This window comes from Leptonychotes weddellii, chromosome 9, assembly GCF_054177405.1.
Source record: "Leptonychotes weddellii isolate Sample4059 chromosome 9, ASM5417740v2, whole genome shotgun sequence".
NCBI lineage: Eukaryota > Metazoa > Chordata > Mammalia > Carnivora > Phocidae > Leptonychotes > Leptonychotes weddellii.
The window spans coordinates 55,989,344-56,011,951 of NC_138377.1; the positions used below are offsets into that span (position 1 = coordinate 55,989,344).

Consider the following 22,608-nt stretch of genomic DNA (forward strand, 5'->3'; position numbering starts at 1 on the left):
TTGGAATGGTCACAGCTCGAGGCCAGGTGGTTCGAAGTTTGTTTGGTTTGGATCAGACCTGTGCCAACGACTGAAGGAAGGCACATATTTCTGTGAAGCATCCTGTGTTCTCTGAAGTGATCTTATCACGTGACAGACAATGTCAGGTAGTTTTGGATGAGAAAGTTTGAAGCGTGGGCAGGCCAAGCTCTGGATTGAAAGCCCAAGAAATTTTTCTTCATGAGAAATAGGAGAGATTTAATTTGGTTCCATGAAATCTCTGTGACTGAGACTAATGCTGTGACCTAAAAACCTTATCAGTTTTACCACTGGATTAAATCACACCTTTTTGGAGTACATGCTGGAGGGAGGATGAGTGAAGGTTCACATGCCTTCCAACAGCTTCTCAACCATGGGTAGTTCTATAGATCCACTGAGAGCCTTTAAGTTTTGCAACCAACTATTTGATATTTAAAAGTTGTTAGATTATTTTAGGCAGCACGGACTGCTTTTCACTTAATTGCTGTCCCTCTGGGGATCTGTGCCAAGGTACCACTCTCTACTAGCCACACAGAGAATGACCCAGTTGTGCCTTTAGTTTCCTCTAAATACAATCTATTGATTTTCTTTCTCCCACAGTAAGCAGGGTGATCTTGGTTATTCCAAAGCAATTAGGTGGAGTATTTGGTTGGACTCTTCTTCAACCTTGAAGGATTCTATTTACTCTCCTCCATTATAGCCTTAAAGCTTTAGTCCCTTATAGCCAAAGTTGCTTTTCTGCGCCAATAAGCAAAAGCATTACAATATTAATAACCCTCGGCCACGGGTTTAGCTTCCTCACCTTCTCCCCATGCTTGGATGATTTCCTCCGCATTTGAAGCAATCAATAGTGGCCTGAAATTCATTCAGATTCTCACACACTCCGTGAGGTTTCCAAAATAAGCCAGTGGCAAGCATTTAATTAGTTCATTTTGTTTCTGCCAGGGCAGAGATGCAGGCTTGAGACTCCAAGAACTGGTATACAATATAGCTCTTACCGTAACCTTCATGCGTCGGCAGTAAATAGGAATGGGGTTCAGAAGACTAGTGATTCTGCCTCTTACAGCCCTCTCTGTGGCTTTTGACAGGTTTCGTTGACAGTCCGAACCCCTGTTTTCCTTTGGGTAAAGACAGTATGGTGCCAGGCATTTTCGAGGGTAGTTTCTGCCAGCAGTGGGGGGCCGTGGCCATGCTGGTGCTGAGGATAACAGATGCGTAGGACACAGGGAAATGAGGAAAGGGGGAGACAGGGCTTGAGGTGAGGTCCCCCCCCTTGCTGGGGCAGGGCTGTGCTAGTGAGGAGTGGAGGGTGCTGTGGGGGTTGTCTGCAGAGCGGTCCCTGGGCGCACACTAGGCGGAAGACACAAGGGCTGCGGGGGCTTTTGCTTTTCCAGTGGTCTTTGTAGCAGAGGAAGACTTCTTTCCTCCCCAGGCCCAGTCCATAGTATTTATTTCCATACCCTGCACAGCCTCTGAAAAAAGGAAGTATGTCTTAGAATGTTTATGTCAGACTTTTTGCTGATAGTTATCAGTGGTTTTGAAGTCACGGCACTTCCGGCGAGATGAGCCACTAATGAATCGCGTGCACACGCGGGGCAAGGCTGCAGTAAGTTCCAGGCGCATGGGCAAGCTGAGAGCAGATGGCCCGAGAAAGCCTCCAGCTGTGGACAGGCAGGGCAGCCCAGAAGGGTATTCACAGGCTGATGGGGAGAAGAGTTCCTGGTTCTTTGTGTGGGTTCATAAGAGCTCCGGAGCCGTAATCCTGGGGTGATCCCCCCACCCCTGGCATTTGCATGTCTCCTGCGTGGGACCCTAAGCTATGTCTCTGCTGGGGAAAAGCCCCGCACAGGCAATAGGGCTCTGTTCCTGCATCTAGTCCCACCTCCTCCCCTTCTTATTGGTTCGTTTAGGCTTCACCTTGATCCAGAAGAGGGAAGGCAACTACATAAATGCATACAGAAGAAAAGAAAACTTAAAAATACAGGGTTCTGCTGAAGTGTGTATACATACTGGCCCACCAAGAATGTTTCTGCCTTTTGACTTTGCAATGATATTCCTGGAAATTTATCTCAAGGATAATAATCAAAGTCTGGTTCAAAGGTTTCTCTTTGTTTTTTGTATACTTGTAATGTCTTCTCTCTGCCTCTTTTATTATGAAATATCTTAATTAACAGAAGAGTGTAAGAAATGTATATGTACTGTGGAAAGAATAATAATAATGAAGCAAACACTTGTGTATCTGCCACTCGGGGTAAGATAAACAGTGCTGACAATGTTTTAGAAGCACCCTTTGGGCCCTCTACAGCAATTTTACCATTTACAAGTATATCCCTAAATAACGTATAATTTTGTTTTGTCTTTTTTTTTTTAAAGATTTTTATTTATTTATTTGGCATATTTTGTCTTTTTTTGAATTCTATGATTAACTTCTTATTCTAAACATTGTGTTTTTGAAGGTGGCTCAATCAGTTTAGCGAGTGACTCTTGGTTTCGGCTCAGGTCATGATCTCAGGGTTGTGAGATTGAGCCCAGCTTCGGGGCTCCCCGCTCATTGAGGAGTCAGCTTCCCCTCTCTCTCGTCCTCTGCCCGTCCCCATGCTCATGCTCTCTCTCTCTCAAATAAATAAGTAAATCTTTAAAAATATTGTTATTGAGATTTTAAAATATTGGTGCGTATAACTAAATTTCATTTATTTTCTCTGTGTTCTATTGTAGTCCAGCATTTGAATATGTAACAGTTTATTCAGGCTACTACTAATAGATATTTGGGTTGTTTCCAGTTTCTGCTCTTATAAGCAATTGCAGTTATTAGTATCACTGTACATGTACAATATTGTACGTGTGTAAGAGAGTCCCTAGGGCATATACTTTTAGGAGTGAGATTACTGGCCTGTAGAGCACATGGTCAGCTTTCCTAGTTGAGAAGAGACAAGTGTGATTGTCTGATAAATGCCCCTGGGAGTTCTGGTTGCCCAGCACCGAGAGGGCTGGGCTGAGGCGCTCCCCCTTAACTCAGAAGGGGCAGTGCCCCACCCAATTTCCCACAAGGTCACAGGATGCCAGCAGTGGTTTTGGCAGACAACTCTCTGAATGGTTGGCATTCTCAAATTCAGATTACTTGATACCGATCAAATCCCACCCCTACGGCGCATTGTCCCCATGAGCGAGGCCATTCTCATGGGCTCCTGTCTCTGGAGCCGAGCTCTTTGTTGCTCCTAGCAGTGCTCTGGCCCTTCCCCCTTGGTGGGAGACTGAACTAACGGTGGACCATCCCTGTTTTGCTGACCCTGGGCTTTGACTTTTCCCACTAGTTAAACCAGTTCTGTGCCTATATGTAATGACCTTGTGGTGTTTGACTTCACTGCCTTTCCATGCTAGGTAATGTCAAACTGTTTTCCAAAGCGACTGCTCCAATTTCCTCCTCGCCTGCAGTGGGTGAGGAGTCCTTTTGCTCCCCATCCTCACCAATGCATGTTATGTGAAATTTTAAATCAAAAGACTTTTACATTTTTGTCAGTCTTGTGGCTATGAAATTGTAATTTGCTGTGGTTTCATTTGTATTTCCTTGATCACTAATGAAATTGAGCATCATTTCATATGTTTATTGGTCATTCAGGTTTTCTCTTGTGAAGGTACCTGCTCAGAGCTCTTTTCTGAATTGTTTGCCTTTTAAAAAATTGATTCATATGAGTTATTTATGTATTCTGGTTATGATCCTTTTGTGGCTTATATGAATTACTCACATTTTCTCTAATCTTATGATGCCTTCTCTCCTTTATTAAGGAATCTTTTGTAAATAGAAGTTCTTAATTTTGATGCAGTCAAATTTATTGAGCTTTTGCTTTATGTTTTATGCTTTTGGTCTTATTCACAAACTCCTTTTCTAGCCATGGGTAGTTAAGATGTTCTCCTAAATTTTCACCTAAAAATGTTATATTTTACCATTTTCTTTTGGGACTTTAATCCTGGACTTGATATTTGTGTGTGGTAGGAGTCCAATTTTCCATTTTTCCATTTGGATAATTGTCCTAGCACCATTTACCAAAAAGTCTGTTTTAATTTACAAGACCAACTATGTCAGATATCAAACATCCGTATGTGTATGGGATCATTTTTGGATTCATTATTTCATTCCATCCATCCCTTTGTCTGTTCCTGCACAAATATTATACTGTTCCAAAGTCTATAGTTTATAAAAGGTCTTAATATCTGGTAGAGCAAGTTACCTCACCATGTCCTTTATCAGTAGGAGTTTGTCTCTTTTTGGCTTGGGTACTTCCATATAAATTTTAGAATCAGCTTGTGAAGTTCCACAAACAAATAAGCAAAAGGTTGGGATTTTGACTGCTATGACCTCAATTTGGGAAAAACTGACATCTTTAAATTATTGAGTTTTTCAATCCCAGAACTTGATATATTTCTACTTTTATTTAGTTTTTTAAAAATGTCTTACTAAGATTTATAATTATCTCCCTAAATATCTCTTTAAAATGCTATTGAGAATGGTATCTCTCTTTTTTTCTTTTTCTTCCCTTTTCAAGTTTTTATTTAAATTCCAGTTAGTTAACATACAGTGCAAGAGAATGGTATCTCTTAAAATGTTTATTCTTTTTTTTTTTAAGATTTTATTCATTTATTTAATTGACAGAAAGAGAGAGAGAGAGACAGTGTGAGGGGGAACAAGTAGGGGGAGTGGGAGAGGGAGAAGCAGGCTTCCCGCCGAGCAGGGAGCCTGATGCGGGGCTCGATCTCAGGACCCCGCGATCATGACCTGAGCCGAAGGTAGTCGCTTAACCAACTGAACCACCCAGGTGCCCCTTAAAATTTTTATTCTTATTTGTTTTTGTTGCTATGTAGAATGTGTTTGATTTTTGCATACTGGTTCTTATTAATTCTGGTAATTTACCTGTAGAGTTCTTATTTTCTGCATATGCAGTCATATCATCACTAAATAATGGTTGTTTTATTTCTTCTTTATCTTGCCTTTTTCTGTTGACTAGGCACAGTGCAGTGTTGAATACAAAGGGGGATAATGGGAACCCTTGTCATGTTCCTAATCTCAAAGGGGGTATTTTAAATGTTTCACAGATAATATGTTGTTTGTTGTAGGCTTATGGTTAAAATCTTTTTATTAATAGAAGGGAGACACTTCTCTTTGATTCCAAGTTTGTTAAAATTTTTTATTATGAATGGAAGCTATATTTTATTATATACTTTTTTATCTGCATGAATTCAGGTGGTTATATTGTTTTTCTCATTTAATTTGTTAATATGATGAATTTTATTATTCATGCATTTCTAATGATAAATCATCCTTGTATTCCTGAGATAAATCCAATCTGATTATGATTTTTTTATATATTGCTTAAATAAGTTTGTTAGTGGTTTTAATATTTTTACATCTATGCTCATGAGTAAGACTGGCTTGTAATGTTCCTTTCCTTACTGTTCTTGACAGGTGTTGATATCAGGCACACATGATTTTCATAAGTGGATAAGGATAATGAGACAAAGGAAAAATGTAATAATAAAAGATAAAAGTTAGAATTTAGGTTGTGATGCAGAATTTATGCCATAAGATCTCTTGAATAGCTAGGAATTTGGCTGTGAAATTCCTAGGAATGCATTCAAATTAATTTCATGATTCACCAAAATCCATGAGACAAAAAACCAAATTGGCTGTTCAGGAGCAGGCAAATTCTCCAAGAGGCAGTAAAGGGTGGTGGTTCGGAGACTGTTCCTCGGAGGTAGACTATCTGAGTTCCAATCCTGTCTCTATAACTTACTAGCTGTGTAATTTGGACAAGTTACTTAATTGCTTTGTGTTTCAGTTTTCTCCCTGTAAAACAAAGATAACTATGTTATCTCCTCATGGAAGTGTTTCACAGACTAAATGAGTTAATACACAAAGAGTACTTTGAAAATTAATCGGTTCTTAGTAGCACCCAGTGAATGTTAGTGTCTTATTATCATTTCTGATACTGAGTCCAGAAAGAAAATTTCTCCTTGAATTCTTTTTGAGAGGATACCTTTTCATAAAAATCCTTATAGGATTATTATTATTACTATTATTATTTAATCATTTTGAAGAGTTTGATATCCTTCAGGCAAACGTTCATAAGTAATGTTTTTCCAGTTGAGTTTCTGATACATTTTGAGAGCAGTGAATGTGAGGTCATACTCTATGGGTAGTACCTGGAATACAGCTGTGTAGTTGCATGCTTTTGAAACTAGAAGAGCATAAATAGAAGACCACCTTGCCTCCACGTGGGCTAAGAAATACTTAATGAGGACATGGCCAAGCATCTGTCCTTGAGTTGTTTTGGGTAAGGAGCAGCACACAGCCAAAAGTGTGGTCAATAGCCCAATGGCTGCACTCATTTTAGTTTGGGAAAAAGTTGAATCAGCTATTGAAAATTCTCACCTTGGCAATAAATTCGTTATTAAGAAATGTCTATATATAGGTACCTAAATGAATTAACTTACATATTGGATAATTGACTATTCTGCATTCCAGTCAAATAACAATAATCACTACTAATGCTTACATAGGGTTTACTATGTGCTGTATTGTTCTAAGTACGTCACATAAACTTACATTTTTTATCTTCAGAACAATCACAGGGAACAGGTACTGTTAACATCCTCATCTTATAGATGAGTCATGTAACTAGTAAGTGGCAAAGGTGGGATTCAAACCCAGGTACATTGGCTCCTGAATCCAAATGTAAGTGAGATGCCTACCCAAAATGATGACTTTATTTTAGAGTAATTGACTTGTAGGTAACCCTTCTTTGTGGCAGTAATTTTATAGCAGGCCACTATATTCCAAATGATGAAAGGATAGGATCTGTGTGTGAGAGTGTTTTTCCTTCTCTATTCCATGACAAGGCACATATCCAGCCCAGCCAATAATGGTATACACGTGGGACATCTGGGAAGCTCAGTCAGTTAGGTGTCCAACTCTTGATTTTGGCTCAGGTGATGATTTCAGGGTTATGAGATCGAGCCCTGTGTTAGGCTCCATGCTGGGTGTGGAGCCTGCTTGGGATGCTCTCTCTCCCTCTCTCTAAAAAAGGAAAAAAAAAAAAGAATGGTATACATGTTTATATACATATATACAAGTAGAAAACAAGGTAAAAACAAGTAGAAAACAGTAAAACATCTTTCATACATACAGTTTCCACCTGATCAGTTATAGATCCTAGCTCTGACAGTGGATTAAGGAGCAGGTTCTCATTAAGCATCGATAATGAGGGTCAATAGTATATTGACCTTGTGATCTTTATCCACAGTCAATTCTCATCTACTGAAATATAAAGAAGAAATCCAAAAAGAGCACACACAATCTTGTACCATTCTGAAGATACTTATTTATAAGTTAATACAGAGTTTGTCAATGATCAGTAGTGGAATAACTATGCCTAAAGGCCACTTCTGAATAAACTATTGGCTTGTTGCACCTAAACTTGTAGTTTATTGAGAAGGAAACAAGCATGCTGCTATCTGTAGAGTCCTTTTCTATGGTCACAACCTGCAGCCCTCTTCAGCTGAGTCCGTCCAGCACACAAGCTCTCGGTGACATTTTGGACAGCGCAGAAGCATCGCGTTCAGCTGCAGCTAACAGGAAGTGCTGGTGGTGTGATTGGGTGTGAGTGGAAGCTGGAGAGCACTGGAAAGCCTGGGGGCATTTCTTGCTTCTCTCAGTTTCTTGGCAGTTAGGGGAAGGTTAGTCCTGCTGCAAAGTGGGGCCCTTCCAGTGGTCATTGCCCATGTGGGTTTTCAGGGTTTGGCAGTGATGGTCAAGAAAATGGCCTCCTCCTTGATCTTGAGACATTATACCTAGGGGGCACCACCATCTTGCTTTTGGGGACTACCTTTGCTAACACTCTGATTCTATAATGTGGGAATAGTAAAGTTGAGACAGTTTTAAAAGCTGTGATGGAGTTCACAATGGTTTTAGCTGGGTGATAGAATATTTGTGGAGTTAATAAAGATATACAAACAGTGACCTGAGCATATTCTTCCAAGCAGTTCTTTAACAGTTCTGGGGGCAGATAGTCTCCTTGGGTACTTTATTTGGTTAGATTTCTTTATACAAATCAGTTGTTCAATACAAGGAGCACTACCTAGATCCAGCAAGAAAGCAGCCTGACATCTACAAAGTCACTTGGGTTTTTAGAGCAAGGAGAACAAGCTCAGGAGTTGAGCAAAACCTGGATTTCTAAGACCACATTCATCAAATTAATTGCTGTGATAAGAATGTTCCAGAATCTGCCTTCATTTCCACATCTAATAGTCAATCTCTGATCTTATCACATAGATTAATCATAAAGTATTTTTTAATGTGGTAAGATGTTTTAATAATATTTAAAATTTGAAAACTCCCAGATAGTTCTTCTGATTAGCATGATGTAAGTTTTACAGTTTTGTTTGTTTCATTTTGTTTTGGTTTTCCTGTCTAGCAGTCCCTAGCTCTTTTTAATTATTCTATAATGGGCACTGGAAGGGAAAGTCTCATGTGGTTGAAACCCAGTGTGGATGAGGCAGGTTTTAAGTTATTAGCAACCAATTGGAAGGAAGGGAGGGAGCAAAGAAATTGGAAGGAAGGGAGCAAAGAAATTTCTTCCTCTAGGCATTGAGGCCAAGTTCTGAAAGGTCATAGGATGGCAACAGACCACCAGAAGAAGATGAAAGCCCCTCAACTTATTCTTCATCCCCAGACTTCCTAACCAACTCAGAAAAGTTTGAGTGCAGACTTGACTTCAGGGTGGATATACTTAGACTTAAAACTTAGGGAAAATTGCCTCCTTCTACCTGTCCTAAGCTAACTCTAAGGATAATAGTAAGTAAACAAGACCTGGCTCTAATATAATACTTGGTTCTAACCTTTGGGGAAGACATATAGTAAAATTTTTCTTTAATTTTTTTTTCTATAAGCTATTGCTTAGTACCACCACATTCTATTCATAATAAATTTTAGTGAGTCTCTAAAGGAACATCCTCAAACCACAGGAAAGTAACCCATTCATTACTAAATGATTCCTGGCAGAATCTCATTTCATTTACTACAAATCCTGGTGTCTAGAGTCTTAGAGACAACCAACTCTGCCATGGAAGATACAGAATATTTGAGATTTAAACAACGTAACAAAAAGATCATATGGAGAGCAAAACAATGAGAACTTTGGGGATAGGTAAGGTGAGTGTGGGCAAGAGGTCAGGACAAATGATGTCCAACTTCAAAAGGGATTGATGAGGACTAAAAAGAATAGGTTCCAGCCATATGAACAGTGGAGCTCAAAAGTAGCCTAGAGATAAGAAGAAAGAAGATCTCACCCATTTTGAAGATTCCAGAAGTGTTATTGTATTCTTCCCATACATCATATTAGGAGTCACATGGTTTGAGTTGGTATTTTCCAGATGTCTCTGTTGTAAAGTTACTGTATTTTCCATTTGTAATTAATAAGTATTATGTGTGGAGCAATATTTTGAGGGTATATATTTCTTGTTCCTCTTTTCTCTAACAGTCCTCCAACTTTAAAACACTAATGTGGAGAGATTAATGTCTTAAAATGGAGGCTTCTTACAACAAGATATTAGAACCCATTTTAAAAAGCCAACACATTCAATTCGTTACCTTTGCCACATTACTATCTTTCTAGAAGAGTCTTACTCATTAAGTGGCAAACACCAGGGACCTCATGAAGCCCAAAGGAAAGCAACTGAAGACTTAGAGCATATCACCAGTTAAGCTGTTTCTTCAGGTGACCTGGCTTTTCTCACATCTTGCAAGTCAAGCTCATCCAGTCCAAGGTGGAGCGCCAACCAATTTCTGGAATTAGGGAACGCTTCAGATTTTCTGGGTCAGGTACCAGGGTGGGGCTCAGTGCTGAGTAATTTGTGCAGGGAGTCAAGAATTTCCCCAGAGAGTATGATGTCTGTTGGCAGTGGGTTTGGGTGGCCTGAGGGTCTCATTCTTTGGTCAAAGAGGAAAGAACTGAGAGGAAAACCACTTTCTAAAACTGGGTGTGAGAGATGGTAGAGTGACCTTCAATGGAATCCTGTAAGAGGATCTAACAAGAGATGTGGGTCAGGAAGTTACATTGTCACTGAAGCCAAGGTTGTGAAGTTTGACTGACTTGTCCTTCAGGACTCATCTATTCCATAACATCTTTTTTTTCCTTGAAGAAGCCAGATGGTAGATCTGAGACAGCCTGCCTCAGCCATCATCTTGTACACTGAGAAGTATTCCAGGGATGACATTGGCCTGTGATCTGGATTAAAACAGGCCTTCCTGATTTCCTGTGTGGATCTGTGTTGTAGCTGGCCAAAAGAGGCATGATTGATGATGCTTTTTAAACAGTTGAAATAGTCCCCATTCTGGCCAGCAATAGCTCTCATAGAGAAAGGCAGTTCAGGAGCACCTGGGTGGCTCACTTGGTTAAGTAACTAACTCTTGATTTTGGCTCATGTCATGATCTCAGGGTTGAGATCGAGCCCTGCATTGGACTCCATGCTCAGCTTAAGATTCTCTCTCTCCTCCCTCTGCCCCTTTCTGTTACTTGTGCTCTCTCTCTCATTCTTTGTCTCTCTCTAAAAAAACAAAAAACAAAAAACAAAAACAAAAAGAAAGGCAATGTACTCTACAAGAGTTTGACTTTTGCTGTGACCTTACTGAGGAGGGACATGGAACAAGCTGGAAAGAAATGTATTAGAGGATGGCTGGAGAGTGGAGCCCAGAAAAGAATCCTTCGCTGTCTTCCTTCCACAAGAGTAGAGTGAAGTGAAGTGAAGTGAAGATTCAGTGCGACGTAGCTCCTCCCCCAAATCAGCCGACCTTCCTTTCCATCTGAGTACCTGGTGCTGGTACGCTGCCTTCAAACTCTCTTTGCCTGAGATTCACCAACTGTTATAATTTCCATTTGCTTTGTCACTTGTGTGTGTACTTTCACTCACACATACAATTTCTGAGCCATTCGAGGGATTTCTACTGTAAGAAAGAGCTGTCCCTTTCCTTTTATGTATTTATTTATATCTATATGGATTCATGGATTCCTCTTTCTATTCACTGGACTGTAATTCATTATTATCATTATCTATTTTGATGTCCCAAATGTCCCAGATTTGGCTAGTGTGGTATTATAGACTTTTATCCCCAAATATTTCAGTGTGACTTCCTAAGAACAAAGTAATTCCTTTACATAATCATAGCACAGTCCCCAAAATCAGAACATTTAACATTCATAAACTATTTTTTAAAAAAGATTTTATTTATTTATTTGACAGAGAGAGAGAGAGAGCACAAGCACGGAGAGCACCAGGCAGGGGCAGAGGGAGAAGTATACTCCCTGCTGAGTAGGGAGCCCTTTGTGGGGCTCAATCCCAGGACACTGGGACCATGACCTGAGCTGAAGGTAGACACCCAACTGACTGAGCCACTCAGGCACCCCAACATTTGTACACTATTATTATCTCCTTGATAGTCCATGTTGAAATTTGTCAATTGTCCCAATAGTGTCCTTTATAGCTATATGCACCCCTGCCTTGCCCGGATCCAAACCAGGATCACATATTGCATTGAGTTATCATGTCTTTTCAGTCTCTTTTAATCTGGAACAGTTCCTTAGTCTTTATTTGTCATAAATGACCTTGACATAGTTGGAAGAGTACAGCCAGTTATTTTATAGAAAGACCTTCAATTTGAGTTTAGTTGATATTACCTTATGATTAGATTCAGATTATGTATTTTCAATAGGAATGTTACAGAAGTGATATTGTATTCTTCTTCACAGAGCATAATGGCAGAAGGCATATGGTTAAAATTGGTGTCTTTCAAATTTCTCCACTGTAAAATTAATATTTCCCCTTTGAAATTAGAAAGCGATTTGTAGAGAGAGATTTTGAGGCTATGTATATATCCTATTCTTCTCAACAGTTTACCCAGTAGTTTTATATATACTAATGGTTCTTGCCTGAATTAGTTATTATTATGATAGCTGCAAAATGGTGATTTTCTATCTCCATCATTCTTTCTACATTTATTAGTTGGCATTCTACTGTAAGGAAGAACTTTCCATCATGTATGTATGTATTTATTTGTTCCTGTATGGATTCATGGGTTCTTTTATTCAATGGTTTATAATTTATTACCATCATTATTTATTTTGATAGTCAGAATGTCCCAGATTTGGCCAGTGGGAACTCCTCCAAACTGCGTCCACTGTTCTTTTGATATATCTGCATCATTATTTGAGCTTTCTTTTGGACACAGCAAGATAGTTCAGGTTTATCTTGTACTTTCCTTGCCTCAGCCCTGGAAGCATTCATTTCTCCAAGGAGTCCTGTTTCTTTTTAATGGAGAATGACATTTAGAAACCCAGCTCTGGGCAGTAGATAGGCTCATCATTACTGGGGTTTTATTGCTTTGTCAGCAGACAGAGCTATGAAATAAATACATTGTGTATTTATGTGTATACATATATGATATATTTCATATATATATGTGTATCTAAGTAAATATATGTAGAACACACACATATACACATATATGCCATGAGTTTGTACTACTACCTCTGGTACTACTCCAGGATCATGGGCTTTATTCTAGGTTTCCCTTTCCATATTTATAACTCCCTTCCTAACAGCTGCATTTTAAAAGCCATCCTTAAAATTAGGTTAATTTAAGGAAAAGTCAGGGGGTGTGTAGAAAGCCAAAGGGAAAAAGGCCTTTGAAATCTGTTCACGGTGTGAGTTCTCCCCTATTGCACTTCTTGCTGAGTAATGCTAAAACCAATGAAAACCTTTTACATGGTGGTAGAGTAGAAACTTAGGAAGCCATAAAAAAAATAAAAGGAAAATCGAGTGTAAGAGAAAAAAGGAGTAAACAAGCAGTTAAAAATAAGCTCACAAGTCCAATAAAGGTAGAAGGTTAAGCTTTTTAAAATAACAAGACAGAGTGGATGAGGTTTAAAATAGAAGATAGGCTATAAATCAATGAGGTAAAAGGTTAAAAACATAAAAAGCAAAGAAGATAAAGTCTGAGACAAAATACAAATACTCCATGAACTGGAAAGTGAAAATACTGAGAGCGATTCAAGAATGAAAATAGAAAATGAGAAATAAAAAGATAAAAATCAAAATTATAAAAATAATAACAAGTAGGTATATTGGGGAAATGTATTTAAAAGAAAATAACAGCAAACAGCTGAAAGACCAGAAAGGCAACTGAGAGGGGAGAGGAGAGGTATTGTGCGGAGGATGAGGAAAAGAGATCCCTGACCAGGTCTGTGAGGTTCTGCTTTTCCTGTGGGGAATGAACCTCCTGCTGATACTCAGTTGCCCTCTACAGAGCTATAGCTAGCACTTCCTCTCCTTTGTAGAGTGTCCCACTATGGACCCACTGCAAGGAGCCAATGGCCACTGGGAGTGGAGGACAGATGGGTGGATGTTCTCACAGCCAGCAGTCGGTGCAAGCAAGGGCAGAACAGCTTCTGAGGATTAGGAGCCCCTGTTCACACTTCCTTCCAGAAGTGCAGCTGGGATTGTCTGCCTTGAGTGGCATAAAAGTGAATGCAATGGTACTTTCCAAGGGTCCAGTGTAGAATATGGGGAAGAGTAATGGCTTGGAATTTGGGACAAATGGGTTTAATCCCAGGGTTCAAGCTAATATAAGCTTGAATAAGCCCTTTCTTTGCTCTCTGAGGACACTGTATTTATTTATTTATTTATTTATTTAAAAGATTTTTTTATTTATTTATTTGACAGAGAGAGACAGCGAGAGCAGGAACACAAGCAGGAGGAGTGGGAGAGGGAGAAGCAGGCTTCCTGCTCAGCAGGGAGCCCGATGTGGGACTCGATCCCAGGACCCTGGAATCATGACCTGAGCCGAAGGCAGATGCTTAATGACTGAGCCACCCAGGCGCCCCACTGTATTTATTTTTATCTATCTCTCTATCATCTATCTATCTATCTATCTATCTATCTATCTATCTATCTATGCTGTAAAAGGAGAGACAGTCAAGCAATATTTGCCTATATTGTATACTGAGACAAGTATTTTCCTATCAGTATTAGGCCACAGACAAGTAAAATATCACATTTTCTATTGTAGATTCCTAAATCAAAATCTTATATTGTAGATGTGTATAAGAGAGAGAGGAGAGGAAAGGTACACAAGGAACTGAGCTGTTGCTGAACGGGAAGATGGGGGAAGAGGTGCACACAATACAGTAAATGTTTGACTCAGCAAGTCTCAAACCTGAGATTGGGAAAGAACGGTTGAGCCACTGAAAGACTTAGGTTCATCAGATTTTTTTTTTTTTAAATAGTATCGGTAAAACTAAAATCCAGTTGGGAAAGCCCAAGAATCCAGCCAACAAGGAAGAACTTAATAAGCCCTAGTAATTATCCAGATTGTAAAGTTAAAACAGGAAGTAGAGCCAATTCTATCTGACATGTAATCTGAAGTTGTAGTCACAGCATTTGTGTGAAGATGCTTCTAACTGGCACTTGTCCAAGGGTGTCATCATAGTCATGGGTGTGTCGCTGATCTTCTCTTTCCCACATCACACTGGGCATCATATCATCACACCAGGGCTCTCTCATCTGCGTGCTAGAAGATGCAGGTCCCAGGAATGAGGGTAACAGGATTGCCAGTCATCCAGACACTGAGGAAGGTCAGGGCAGCAAGCCGGGAGCATCAGAAGGGCAAGGTCCCAGCTCTGTGGTGGTCTTCCCCTCATTCATCCCTCTGTCTGAGCTTACCTCTAGCTGGAATGCCCTGTCTCATCCTCTTGTTTGTGTTTTGGGGTTGGGTTTGGTGTGGTTTTGCTTTTTGTTCCTTTGCTTTCCATGAGGGAATGGTGGGAGGAAAGGGTAAGATGGGGAAGAAACACAGAACATTCCATCCTGTCCTTATTGGATCCAGAATTCCTATTTCACCTCTCTGTCTCCCTCACCTTTGACTAAGTCCCCTGAGGTCACTTCCCAGTATCAGTCAGAGGCCTATGTAGGATGAAAACTTTTCTTTCTTGGTTTCCTCCATATCCACCTTGCCATGGTTTCTTTCTAAGTCACCCCTCAGTCTATTCTCCAACAGACCCAGTTCCCTCTCCGAGACTGGAAAGGAGGAAAAAGTGAATGCAGACCATCTAAGAATCTGCAGTGTGTCTACTTAATGTTGTCAGCATATTTTTGGTGATGATCACAATAGGCAGGTGCTAATGTGGACACTGGGAAATATCGGGGCTAATCTCTGCCTTCTGGAGCTTGCAGTCTACCTGGGGCAATAAAAACCTTTTGTGGGAAGAGTTGAAAACAGGAGAGTTAATAGCAACACCAGATGACACAAGGCAGGTCGTGGTTAAATGTGCGGTGAATGGCATAGATCCTGAGTGTTAAGCAGTTCAGGAGAGTGGGGGAAAGCTTCGTGTGGGGCCACCCAAGTCCTGATAAGAATGAAATTCACATGTGGTCACTACCTTTCATTTGCATGACACTGTAAAGTCTACAAAAGACATTGCTCCATTGAATGTTGAAATCATAGGTCTTCCAGCAGAAGAAACTGAGGCTCAGCCAGGTCACATGGCAGCAGCGAGCCAGTGTCTAGATCACAGGACTAGACTTTTTTGTGCTAGACGGGCTTCCCCTGGGAGAAGGTGACTTGCAATGAGCAGGGAGGAGAAGCTCCCAAAAGCAGACCACCTCATCAAACATGGAGGGGAATTTGAAGGACCTTGAAAGTGGGGCTGGTGTTCTCTGTTAGGGAAATAATTGGCCCAAGCAAGGATAGCAACTGACCTGCCTTTCATCTGCCATCCCCTTAAATTAGGTCCAGGGACCAGACTTATCCTAAAGATGTGTTTGGTCTACACAGCTATTTAAAATGTGTGCATTAATTGCCCACATTAAAAAATGAGGTGATTTCTCTCTTTCTCTTACACACACACACACACACACACACACACTCTCAGATTGCTTGCTTCCATTGAAAACTGGAATCCCTGGTACCGCCAAATCCCTGTTCTTCTGGCAACTTTGAGCTGGAACTGTGTAGCAACTGCCTCTTTAAATGGCGCTGGAGCTCCGTAGTTCTCCAGGGCTCCGCAGGATATGGCCCCTGAAGGCTTTTGAGTTTTCCTCCATTGATTTAGATGGAAATCCTGCAAGCGAATGGGACCATTATTGCACTTTCACTGTTCCTAGGTTTGACTATTCTGTTACAAATTCGAGAGACAAGTATGACGTAGTAGAAAGGGTCAGAAGGCCTGGATTTCAGCCCAGCTCTGCCATACATTGGTGTGTGACCTTAACTAAAACAGCGGACCTCTCCCAGCTTCAGTTTCATGGTCTTTTGATTGAGCATAATGATATGCACTTGCAGTGAGAGTGTGAGAATGACTTAATCAAAGTGTGGGTGAGTGGCCCCGTATTGTTTAAATGCTTATTTTGGGAACTACTCAATCCAAGATGCAAAGACAGAGAACATTGGTTCTACAGCATGTTCCTCAGTATGATTTTGGAATCTTGGTGTTAAAGTGTCAGTTTTGGGGAAGAGCTGTAGTGACTTCCATGGAACTTTGAGGATGTCCTGGACACAGAGTAGGGGATGGAAAAGAGGCATTGAGAGAGAGGCTGCACTTGTCCTGCCCTACAACTTCTAGGCCATAGACCTGTTGGCCATCCCAGCCACACTTTTCCATTTTGCTCTTTGAACAGCACATTATATATACTTATGTATCAGGCGCTCCGAATGGAAAAGAATTGTAACTGGGCCACTTTGTGAAATCCACCTTCAAGGTAGGGAAGTATTTTAGAAAATCAAAACTTGGTCAGTAGGGAAGGACAAGCAAATCACACCTTTTTCATCCCTGGGAGAGCTTCAAGTGCCTGTTGCAAATTGATTTTAGGATTGTGACGATAATGCTGATGTCCTTTGAAGATGGCAGTAGCCTGATAAAGCTCTTAAAGAAGTAGATTCTCATGCAAACTATTGCAGGTCAAGATTCTCTTTGGACACCACTTTTTGGGTTGTCTTTCATTCCGGTTCACTGAGTGGTTATTATGGTTTCGTGTGTGGGCTAGTGGTTAAAGTGGCCGCGACGACAAGTGCTTTCTGACTCTGTGTTCAGGTGTATAATTCTGTTCCTTTTTTCTTCCCACCTTCCGCTCCCACTCCGTCTCCCCAAGCCCTGTCAAACAATGCACTTAAAATGCCATTTTGCCTTTTCATTTTGATTCCTTTGTGAGAAGAAATTGGAGCGACCACGTAAACGCTGCCTAAGGACGTCTGTCATCTTCTGGCTTGAACAGAAAAACCACAGCTACATGATTGTTGAGCATTGGCCCATGTTTACCCAACTTCCCAGACACCTGAGAGCTAACCTAACTCAACATTTATAAAATTGTCATGTGTTCAGGCAAGTTTTTTTTTTCCCCTACTTGTTTAAAGCTTTGCTTTCTGAAAAATATTACTGAGAGGGATGTATGCCTGGAAATATGTGAAAGTAATAGCTTTGGGGGCCGAGTAGGTAAATTTGCATCCTTAGGCCACCAAGGAAGAGTATATTTTCTCCCTTCCTGGGAAATTGAGAGACGCTAGACAAAGAGTAATTCTAATTTTCATTATCACATGCTTAAAATAGGCTTGGCTCAGGCAGTCCTTGGACTTTAGCTGAACATGTAAATTACAGTTTAAATACGTGCTTAATAGGAAAAGCAAAGGGTAAGCCCTCGAGGCTCTACTGAAGGCCACTGGTGGCCTTACCTCTGGTTGGCCTCCTCCCTTTTTGCAGTAGCTGCTCTAAGGAGAACTACCTTGACTTGGTGAACAAGACTCAAGCAATGGCGATGAATCTCTGGCCGTGGGAAGGGGGAAGGAACTTGCTTAGCCATTCATGGAAATGCTAATGAACTAATGGGCTTTAATTCAGACCTTCTGTACTATTTTGCTTTCCTGATGCTATTGGAACATATTTTTACATTACTTGATAGTAGGGAGATGGTGAAATGTGGATCCTACCAAGCTGAATTGCTTCCATTGCTTCTCTAGCCACTCTCAGTGACTTGATGTCTTGCATCAGGGGTGATAGAAACAATTTGACTCTATTATGGGGACTGGCTTCAGGCAAAAGGAGGAGTTGCTTCTTTGCATTTCTCAATGCAAAACAGGGCTGTGGTGGGGCAGGTCACAGTCCTGTTAGGACACCATGTTCCTTATATTTGAGCAAGTTGTCCTCTCTAATTGCACATAGCTTGCCTAGGAAACCAAGGGCAGGTTGGGGTAAGGGGGCAAGACATTTGCCTTCCAAGGTACTGTTTCTATCCTCTGGTGTTTCTTGGTATCTGAGAAAACACAACTTATGTCAGGAATCTAATGTCTGCCAGGGACTCTAGGCAATGACCAATCTAGGGTGAATAGAATCTACCAGTTCGTGGTCACTGCCCAGCAATCCTGAGAAAAAATACTCTTATGGAAGATGTTATTGGATTATTCGTTCAGTTTTTAAGATTCACAGTCTCTACAGTTTAAGAAAATGAGTATTTTATTCTCAACATGACTCAGTAGAGAAGAAGCAAACTTCCTTAAGCAATTGCGTTGGAAAAAGGCAAGGTCTTAGAAGGATGACAGCCTGGCCAGATGTCCTGCAGATGGGGCTCACAACCCCCCATCCCCCCCACCCCCCTGCCGAGTAGACTTTGTAGTCTTCAGTACCTTAGGTTTGGCTACTTATTCTAATGCCATGAAGTTATCTGGGTGGCATTCAAAGTAATGTTCCATCTCATTATTAAACGAGCCAGAGATGTAGAGAAAGGACTCCTGGCTTGAGGGAACAGCCCTGCTTTGCCTACTCCCCTGCCCATTGGCTTTCTTCTTCTTTTTGGAGAGAGAGAGTGAGTAAGAGAGCTTATGTGTGCCAGGAGTGGGGAGGGGCAGAGGGAGTGGGAGAGACAGAATCTTAAGCAGGCTCCATGCTCAACGTGGGGCTTGATCTCACAACCCTGAGATCATGACCTGAGCTGAAATCAAGAGTTGGTCGCTCAACCGACTGAGCCACCCAGGAGCCCCTGCTCATTGGCTCTTCTTGCCCCATACCTCCAAGATGCTGCCTGTCTAGTTGTCAGAGTTGAGCTCCATGGCCTCCATCTCAGGTTGGCTTCCACATTTGGCTTTGGACTAGTGAATGGAAGGGACAGAAGAGGAATAATGAAGAATCAGGAGACAAGGAAAGTGCCCACCGTGTGGGTGATCACGCAGGGAGTGCTAATCCTCATAGGTACATGTGGGAATTGAGGAAGAAAAGGCTGTTAGGTGTTTTTATGAAAGCTTTGTATATCTCCTAGACAAAGGTGATAAAAGACCAATTGAGAATGCCAGCTGAGAAAAGTTTCTAAAAAGTTACCTCATTCATTTATTCCTTTATTCAGCAGAAATATCCTGGGTGTCATTATGAACAAGGTACTGTAGGTAAACAAGATATAAAACACCAAGTGCTTGGCTCTCAAAAAGTGTCTGGTCATCATAGGTACATAATCTATTATGTTACTGCATGCCATCTCCCATATGTGTCCCCCCTTGAGAAATTGCTTTTTGAATTTAGTACCAAGAAAACCTTGTCTTTTGTGAGAAAATGGTCTATATCCTCTTTTTTGATGTGAGAATTTTGTAACTTATCATGTTTCTATTTCTAACCCTGTGAATAAGCTGGGGTTCTAGTTGCAAATCACAGTAATCAATTCTATCTGTCTTAGGCAGAAAAGATGAATTTGTTGAAAGGATATTTAAATCAAAAGATATACATTCAGGACCCTGCTATATCACTGACTTGCTCAGGGGCATTGGACAAGTCATTTATCCTTTTCAGACTTCACTTACTTGTCACTTAAGGAATGTCATACAATCAGGGGGGAGCTCCCCAAGTAGACGGAATGCTCTGAGACCAAGTTTGGAAAATAGATAGACACGAAAGACACTCTGGAAAGTGAGGCCACAGAAACTGGTTCTCACGCTGTTGGACCAAGGTGAGTAAGATGTTCAACTATCTCTATGATATTGGGTCACTCACTTAAGATTTGAGTCCTGAGAAAAGCTTCTGATCAGCCAGGCTTCAGTTTGGAAAGCTAGTCCCTTTGACAGCCATAGTGGGAGGGATAGCCCCTCTTAAGATCAATGGCGCAGTCTCCAAAAGGAAGATCAGTGGGCTAATAGAAAGGATGGTTGGGTGCTGAATAGCAACAAAAATGGATTGCAGGAAACAGAGTCAAATTGATGTTCTAAAACAGAAACTCTGAAAAGGAGCTTATTTGTTCTTCTGACCTTTTCTTAGTTTTGATTTTTTCCTTCCTTTCCCTTTTATTATTCATATTGTACAACATTCTTTGAATGGCAAGTAAAGTGAGATCTGAAAAGGACTAGTGACTTGCTCAATGTCCCTGAACTAGTAAGTTCAGGTCCTAAATTTACATCTTTTGATTTCACTTTCAGTCCTCCTGTCTTTCCATGAGTTGATGCAATGCCAAGTGGACACATTAATGTCAAGAAAGAAACTTAATGCTATGGTTGTTCTGAAGAGGAATATTTCTTCAGGTTTGGAGAGGTTTATATTTCTATGTGATTAACAACAAATCTGTTTTCCTTACTGAAGGAAGAGTGCTCTGTCCTCTCTTGTAAACCAGCTTACCCACCAGCACAGAATGTCCTACCATTGCTAGGAAGTGGCCATAGTGAACATGAAGAGTGGTTTCTTCAATTTTTTTCCAGCCTGAGACCTTCTCAGGCTCTCAGGTCTATGCTTAGACTATTTTCCTCTCCTGAAAAGACCTATCCCATCATCTGAATGCACCAGACCTTAATATTCTTGCCTTTTAAAAAAGTGTTTTATTCTGGGGTGCTTGGCTGGCTCAGTTGGTAGAGTGTGTGACTCTTGATCTCAGGTTGTGAGTTTGAGCCCTGTGGCATAGAGTTTACTTAAAATTTTATATTTGTTTATTTAAGATTTATTTATTTATTTATTTGACAGAGAGAGACATAGCGAGACAGGGAACACAAGCAGAGGGATTGGGAGAGGGAGAAGCAGGCTTCCTATGGAGCAGGGAACCCGATGCAGGGCTCGATCCCAGGACCCTGGGATCATGACTGGAGCCGAAGGCAGACACTTAACGACTGAGTCACCCAGGCGCCCCGAGTTTACTTAAAATTAAAAGAAAATTTTTTAAAAGTGTTTCCTTTCTTGACATTAATGTCTCTGCTTGGCTCAGTTAGTTAAGCGCTGACTCTTGATTTTGGCTCAGGTCATGATCTCAGGGTTGTGGGATCCAGTCCACATTAGGCTCCCTGCTCAGCAGGGACTCTGCTTGAGTCTTTCCCTCTGCCCCTCACCCCACTTGTGCTCCCTCTCTTTCTCTCTCTCAAAATAAATAATCTTAAAAAAAAAAGAGAGAGAAAAAATGTTTTCTTCAAAAGAATAAAACTGGACCACTTGCTTACACAATACACAAAAGTAAACTCAAAATGGATTAGAGACCTAAATGTGAGACCTGAAACCATAAAATTCCTAGAAGAAAACATAGGCAGTAATTTCTTTGATGTCGGCTGTAGAGACGTTTTTCTAAATATGTCTCCTAAAAGAAAAAAAATTAAAAATAACAAAAAAATTAAAGAGTGTTTTCTGGGGGAAAACTAGATGTTTATAATAGAAAATTTGGATAATATATAGGCCAAAAAAAAAAAACCCAACGAATAACAACAACAAAAAAACCCCCATAAAACAAAACTACTCAACTCTACTTATTTTGGTTATTTCATTTTTTATATATATGTGTGTGAATATATGCATCTTTTCTTTTTTAGAAATTGAGATTAGATGATATAGTTTGATGTCCTTTTATTATATGACATAATTTTGTGAGCATCTTCTCATGACATGAATCTTTTTGGCACTTGGATTCTTAATTCAATTCAATAACCATTTGTTGTGCACCTGTTTTGGTGGACCAGAAATCTTCCCTGTGGACCAGAAATCTTCCCTGTCCTTAAGGAGCCCCATTCACCTCCACTTTTAGTCTATATCGGGAGGAGGAAAGGGAAGAAGCCAGGAATCAAAGAATGGAGAGAGCAACCCTGAGCACATGACTTTGAACTGATAATTGTCTTTCTATATTAAAGATGTCAGAGAGTTCAAAATGCTTCCTTTTATATTTTTTCGAGAGCAGAGGCATATGACTTAGTTTTTGCATGAAACCACATCTAAAGCAACACAGTTTTGCAGATATGCTACTAAAAATGTTTTTTAAAAAGAATCATTATTGGGGTACCTGGGTGGCTCAGTGGGTTAGGCCTCCGAGTCTTGATTTCAGCTCAGGTCATGATCTCAGGGTCGGGCTCTGTGCTGAGTGTGGAGCCTGCTTGGGATTCTCTCTCTCCCTCTGCCCCTCCCCCCATTACCAGAATCTCTCTAAGAATACTAAACAGGATCCAATTCATAAACCACATGGACAGAACTTCCTGTCTCCTTCTCCTGCCAGTCCTCCAGCCTCTGAAAGCTGCTCTGGAACATCTCACATACCAAACCCACAGCTCCCTCTTTTCTC

General features: G+C 40.7%; 1 protein-coding gene and 1 long non-coding RNA gene across 4 annotated transcripts in view; one reads left to right on the forward strand and one right to left on the reverse strand.

The window, feature by feature from the left end:
* Positions 1-22,608, forward strand: part of SPTSSA (serine palmitoyltransferase small subunit A) — a 975,882-nt gene that overhangs the window by 225,944 nt on the left and 727,330 nt on the right. The window lies entirely within an intron of this gene.
* The window catches only part of LOC145723457 (uncharacterized), an 84,106-nt gene continuing 67,985 nt past the window's right edge, over positions 6,488-22,608 (reverse strand). The window contains exon 5 of the long non-coding RNA XR_014148536.1: positions 6,488-7,087. This is a non-coding gene — a long non-coding RNA (uncharacterized LOC145723457). The remainder of the gene's footprint in view (positions 7,088-22,608) is intronic.